General features: G+C 44.4%; 1 long non-coding RNA gene across 1 annotated transcript; it reads left to right on the forward strand.

The window, feature by feature from the left end:
- Positions 1-4: 4 nt before the first annotated feature.
- On the forward strand, positions 5-5455 carry LOC116421976. Its single transcript, XR_004232574.1, has 4 exons — positions 5-190; positions 1541-2040; positions 3722-3809; positions 4757-5455. It is a non-coding gene; the product is annotated as an uncharacterized LOC116421976 (long non-coding RNA).
- Positions 5456-6435: the final 980 nt, after the last annotated feature.

A 6435-nucleotide genomic window follows, 5' to 3' on the forward strand; every position in this document is an offset into this window, starting at 1 on the left:
GGGCACTGGGCTGCCGCCGGTGGGAGGGGCTTCAGCTCCCGCGCGGCGGCGCTCTCGGCTGCAAGGCTAGGGTACCCAAGCAGAGAGTATAGTCCATTTCACCGCCGCTGCTTCGATTTCACCGCCGCTGCTTCGATTTCACCCGCTTGCGGTCAATTTCACCTTCTTGAGATCAGTTTCACCCGCATCGGTGCGTTAGTCTCGGATGGGTCAGCCTGTCTCTCCCCTCCACCCCCGAAAGAGCAGGTCTGACTCTGTCACTCTCCTACTCCATAAACCCCCGTGGCTCCCTACTGCCTGCAGCAGCAAATACAGATTCTGTCTGACATTCAAAGCCCTCCAGACCTGCTCCCTCCCCCTTTCCTCCTCACATCGTGTCCCGTTCCAGGAGATCCGCCACCCTGAGCCCTTCTCCCTGCCCCAGGCATTCGCGCTCTCCCTCCCTGATGAGAGGCTCTCCCCGGTCCTCTGTGCCGCCCGGCTTCCTACAGGTCCCATGTCTACAGGAAATGTTTCTCTTGGGACCCGAAGGCAGAGAAGAGGGAATCCTGTGGTCCGTGTTTAGTTGTGATGTTAAGGAAAAGTCCATTGCACACCCCTCCCCCGCCCCAGCGCGCCTCCCCTCCCCTGAGATGTGTTCTCCTGGCTGGAGAGAGGGATCCGGCAGGAGACAACCAATAAAGGCCCCCTTTATTCTAGCGCCTCCCCGCTCCCCATTATCTCCAAGCCGCCCTTCATCCATCTTGTCTGCACACCGGCAGGCAACCTGCGAGGAGCATCGACGGGGTTCGGTGGTTGGAGGGGGACCCTTGGAGGCAGAGCTCCTCAGATCCAGTCTCGGAGAGTTACTAGCAGGGCGACCGGGACCAAGTCACTTAATTCTGCCTCAGTTTCCTCAACTGTAAAATAAAGGATAGCACCGACCTTCCAGTCTTGTTTTGAGGCTCAAATAAGAGAATATCAATTACTATTGATAATATTAATAATATTAAATATTAATGCTGAGTGCCAAGCATTGGGTTGGACCTAGTAGGCACTATTATCATATTGTTGCTGTTTTCTCCCCCATTAATCTGTGAGCTCCTGGACAGCAGGACGGTCTTTGCTTTCCTCTATATCCCCAATACTTAGCACGGTGCCTGGCACACAATAGGTGCTTAATAAATGCCTTTTTTTTTTTTTTTTTTGGTTTAACTTGATATGAAGACCCAAAAATGGTAGTGAGGAGCTAGGCAGGTTTTAATGCTGATGTAGGCAAGTTACTTCCCTGAATGAGAAGCTAGGTGGCACAATAGGCCTAGGTCTGGACAGAGTCAAGAAGAATTTATAATCTGGTCTTGGACATGTAACAGCTCTGCGACTCTGGGGAAGTCCCTTAACCTCTATCAGCCTCAGTTTCCCCAGCTATAAAGTGGGGATGATAATATAACCATCTATTTCATAGGATTTCAAGAACAAAACATGTTTAATATATGTCATATATGTAAATGACTTGTAAAATTTAAAGCTCTAAATTAATGTTTATTATTTTCCTCTTTAGACCTTGTTTTCCTCTTCTATATAATAAAGAAGCCCGCCTGGATAGCTCCTAGGAACTGTCTAGGAACAGTTCCAAGAACTGCATTCTACCGTGGAAAGAATAATAGATTTGAAGACAGAAGCTCTGGATTCTAATCCTGACTGCTACTTATCTATATCGCTGATCTTGAGACATCATCTTCTATGTCTAAGCCTCGGTTTCCTTATCTGTAAAATAAAGTGAGTGGACTAGGTAACATCAAAGACCCCTTCCAACGCTGAATCTATGATTTATGACCCCAAATCACAGGGTTTCCCAGCTGGAAGGAATCTTACCGGAGTTGGACAATTTTCAGCCACTTACAGTATCAGGAGGTACTGTTCTGGGAAGATCACTCCCATATGTGGATAAAATATCTCTGAAATGATCATGTTGGCCAACAGAAATAATGTGGAAATAAGGTTGGGGAGCGCCTTTGGAACGCCGATTGGGGAGAATATTGAATGCCAAGCCAAGGAGAGGTAGGCATTGAGGGATTTTTTTCCCCCACAAGAATGACATTGTTTAAACTGTGCCTTGGAGAAAATATTGAGCCAAGATTTATGAGGAATGAGTTTGGAAAAGGAAAGGAAACAAGTTAGAAGACTATTAAAATAGGGAAGGAGGCCCTGAATTAAAGTCGTGTCAGTGGAGTTGGACAGATGGATATGAGATATTGCAGAAGTAGAATTGGCCCTTCTTGGAAACTGGCTGAGAACAGAGGTTAGAGAGGAGGATATGGCACAGGACAAATAATAGATTTTTACTTAAGCACCTACTATGTACAAGGTACTATCAGTTTCTGACATAGCTGCCATATAAATTCACAGATCCTTAGAGTGGGAAGAAACCCTAGAAGTAATTTTGTCCCTCCTCCTCTTTTGACAGAAGGGAATCTGAGGAGTTAAGTGGTAGGTCAGCAAAATTGACATGCAAATCTTGGGCTGACCGAGTCCAGGACTCTCCTTTGGTACCATAGAGTTAAGAAATCTATGTAAAATAATAATAATAAGCCACGTTATAGAAGGGTTCTATTATCTGTCCTGGGTAGCAGCTCCTGTGAAAGGCAGAAAAGGCTTGTCACGGTGTAAAACAAAACCTCTCCCCTCCTGAACCTTCAGGGAACGAATAAATCATTCAGCTTAACCAAGTTTTCCAGATAGCCAGAACACTAAAAAGTTTATACGACGCTCCCGTCCCCTCCTTGCTTCTTCACATTCTCATTCCTCGCTTGTTTTCTTGTCTCCTCCAATATATTTCCTAGAATGAAGTTCAGACATCCTTGCCTTCATGAAAAAAAAAACGTTCCCAGGCAACCATCCCAGCAAGCCAGGCTCCTGGAGTCTGTAGCCTGAGCATCTGTTCCTAAGACAGCAGGCTCAGGAGGAACCCAAGGTGAGGCAGTCTGCTCCAGGCAATGGCTCACCACCTTAAAACCCACCGAAATGCAGCCAAGGATGTATCTGCTCCTCTGCCATCCTTCCTTCTGCTTATCACATCTCACACCTCACTCTGACCCAGACATCACCCTCACAGGCTCAAGCATTTCATGAAAACAAAAAAAAAACTTGCAAAGAAAAAGCAAACCTAGCTTCAGACTTTGGGGGAGTTATTGTTTTATATCATTTATAAATATTTGATAAAATTTATATAATTTATAATGTCTGACTAAGCACCAGAAAAAGAGGATTTTTGTAAGAAATTGCATAAAACGATGAATCTCCCTTTCATACACTGATTTTTGGGGTCATTGCCAGTTGTCAGCCTTCATTTTGCCCCTGGACTTGAATGATTCTGGAGGAGAGAGCAAGGTAAGCCTGATGACTGCCTCGCTTAAATTCACACTCAAGTCATCACCCTAGGGATATCCTTGGTCTCCTTTGAGAAGGAAGGATGAACCACAATTTGGTTTCTTACATCTTTAGGACAGAATGTCTTTCTGTCAGGGGGATGGGTAAGGGAGAGCATGGAGAAATTTAGATAATGTAAAATCAATACATCTATAAAAATTTTTAAGTATATAATAAATGTGACACTCAAGTATATAATATATACATTTGAGTATGTTATAACTGTGATTACTTTCAAAACTTTCCCGCTTGTCTGGGCTTCCTTCTCAACTTCCTCCTTTTTTCTTCTGTGCATTCACGTCTGTTTTGGCAGCTATAGCTCCTGAACCGAATGGGGGAGAGGGCAGAGCAGAAAGGATCCTGAGAAAGGAAGTGCTATTGAGGATGAGACCTGAAAGCAGGTGGGTCCGAGTTCAAATTCTGAGTCTCGTCCCTCATACCTGTATTACAGTGGATGAGCCATCTTATTTACAGATAATATGCTGATCTACAGAGGTGGGAGAAGGTCTGGGCAGAGAGTAAGACCCACAGACAGACCCTCTGAACTAGGAGTCAGGACACGTGGCTTCTAGTCTTGGTTCTGCCCTGTATGGTCTGGAGCTGGTCTTCTCCACTCTCACCTTTCAATATCTTTTAAATGGCAATAGTTTTGTGAGGATTACCCCTCCCTTCGCCAGCTTGTCTCCTTGTGCTGCATCATTAGAGAGATTTTCCTGTAGCTTTTCAAAGATTCTGCCCAGAAATGGCTCAGAGTCCAGCAATGATGACTCCCAAACTCCTAGCTGGACGGATGAGTGCTTTCCATTGTTTTCCCTAGAAGTGGGAAATGGGAAGCACTGAGTCATTCACTCTTCCTCCTCTTCAGAATACTTTACAATTCAGAAAATGCTCTCTTCACAACAATATTGTGAGGAAGGCAGTCTGAATCTCATCGTTCCTATTTTATGGATAATAATTCAAATCCAACCATAAATATTTTCTGGCCATGTGACCCTAGGTAAATCACTTAAAAAAAAATCTCTGCTTGCCTCAGTTTCTCCATCTGGAGATTGGACAAGTTGCTTGACCTCTCTGAAACTCAGTTTCCTCTTCTGTGAATGGGAATAATTACAGCTGTACTATCTATCTCACACAGCCCTTTTGGGGCTCAAATGAAATCAGAGATATAAAATGCCTTCCAAACTTTCAAGTTCTGTGTAAATGTTGGTTCTTATTATAAGAATCTCATGCCATCTCTCCGGAGAGTTAGAGTCCAAGCCATTTCTATGTTGCATATGCTCTTTGAAAAATAATTTAAGCTAATCTAAGGGATGATTCATTGCTTTCCCTTGCTCTCGGCCCCCCTCAGAACTCTTCTGTGAATCCTGGAGAACATCTGTGGAGCAGATCGAGGGCTTAGGATTTGGAATGGGGTCACTTCATGCTGAGGAACTGAGTCACACCCGCCTCTTGGTCTGGTAATACAAGTGGATGTGACAAGCCATGCAGCTGTGGGAGAGGAGGGAGTGGTCATAAATCTGGACTGATGCTGATGGGATTCGGGGGTGGGGACTCCAGCTGCAACCTCTGTCTGGAAGATGAGGGGATTTTGTTGCTGTTTACACAACACCATGGAGAATAATAATAACAACCCCAAAAAGTCTATCAAGTTCCTGGAAGCAGCGGGTAAGAAGCCCTTCAACTCCTTGTGGGGAAATGAGTAGCAATGGGACCCTTTACAGAGCAAACTGAGATGCCTACAGTTCCTCTCAAAGCCGAATCCCCCCAAATCTAGGAAGGAATCCTCTCAGATGCTATTCTCAGAGAGATGAAACACGACATACAAAAATCTGTGATTTGATCCTTGTAAAGAACTCCCAGCATGGAAACTCCCTCCTCTCTGCCCAGATTTTTAAGAAATTACTTGAGACTCAGAGATATTTTAAGTGATTTGCCCTGAATCACATAACTAGTAAGATTTAGGACAACTAGGTTTCTCACTGGTTAGAGCGCTGAGCTTGTAGTCAGGAAGACTCATCTGCGTAAGTTCAAATTTGATCTCAGACACTTTACTAGCTATGTGACCAGAGGCAAGTTACTTCACACTTTGCCTCAGTTTTCTCATCCGTAAAATGAGCTGGAGAAGAAAATGGCGACCACTTTAGTATCTTAATCAAGAAAAACCCCAAAGTGGGTCAGACAGATGTGACTAAATTAACAGAACAAAACAAATCCTAGCTCAAGGCCACAGGAAAGTTTGCCCAGTTTTCCCCTAAAATTCAGCATGGTCCTTCCTCCTCCCAATCCCCTAGGTCCCTGTGGTTCAAGCATAGCACAGGAAGTAGCTGGAGTTCCTGGAACACTCAGAAAGGGATCCAAGAGAGGGACCCCAGAGATAAGAAGGACCCATGAGGGTATGGGCGAGGGGTTCCTGGGGACAATGTCAGGACTCTTTGACCTAATAGTAAGGAAAAGCTCTGGCCCAATAGTGTAAGGAAAGAATTCTGGGCTCTGGTATAAGAAAGATTTGGACCAGTCACTTTCCAAAGTCATCCAGCTCCAACATTCTTTGAGTCCCAGGTCTAGAAGCAATAGGATGGAAAACAAGGAATGAATAATTTTGTGGACGGCCTTGAATGCCAGACTAAAATGCCTGGGCTTGACCTTCCAGGAAGGGAAGGCTGATTCATGATAATTTTGTTTATACTCATTCTTCATAATGCCTGGCTTTCTAAAGGTCCATATTGGGCTCTTGGGATTGGGTGTGAAGTTGGATAATCCCTTCCTTTTCTCCTGACAAGGGGCAGGTGGTCCAGGTGATATCAAAGATCTGTTTTAACATCTGATTTCAATCAACCAGTGTTGATCCTCATATAGTCAAATGACTTTTTAATGTTTGTGTAGATATAGTGATATGCACCTCATAACTTCTTCAGTTGTGTCTAATTCTTCGTGACCCCATTGGGGTTTTCTTAACAAAGATACTGGAGGGATTGGCCACTTTCTTCTCCAGCTTATTTTACAGATGAGGAAATTGAGGCACACAGG

This window comes from Sarcophilus harrisii, chromosome 2 (assembly GCF_902635505.1).
Source record: "Sarcophilus harrisii chromosome 2, mSarHar1.11, whole genome shotgun sequence".
In the NCBI taxonomy this organism is placed as follows: Eukaryota; Metazoa; Chordata; class Mammalia; order Dasyuromorphia; family Dasyuridae; genus Sarcophilus; species Sarcophilus harrisii.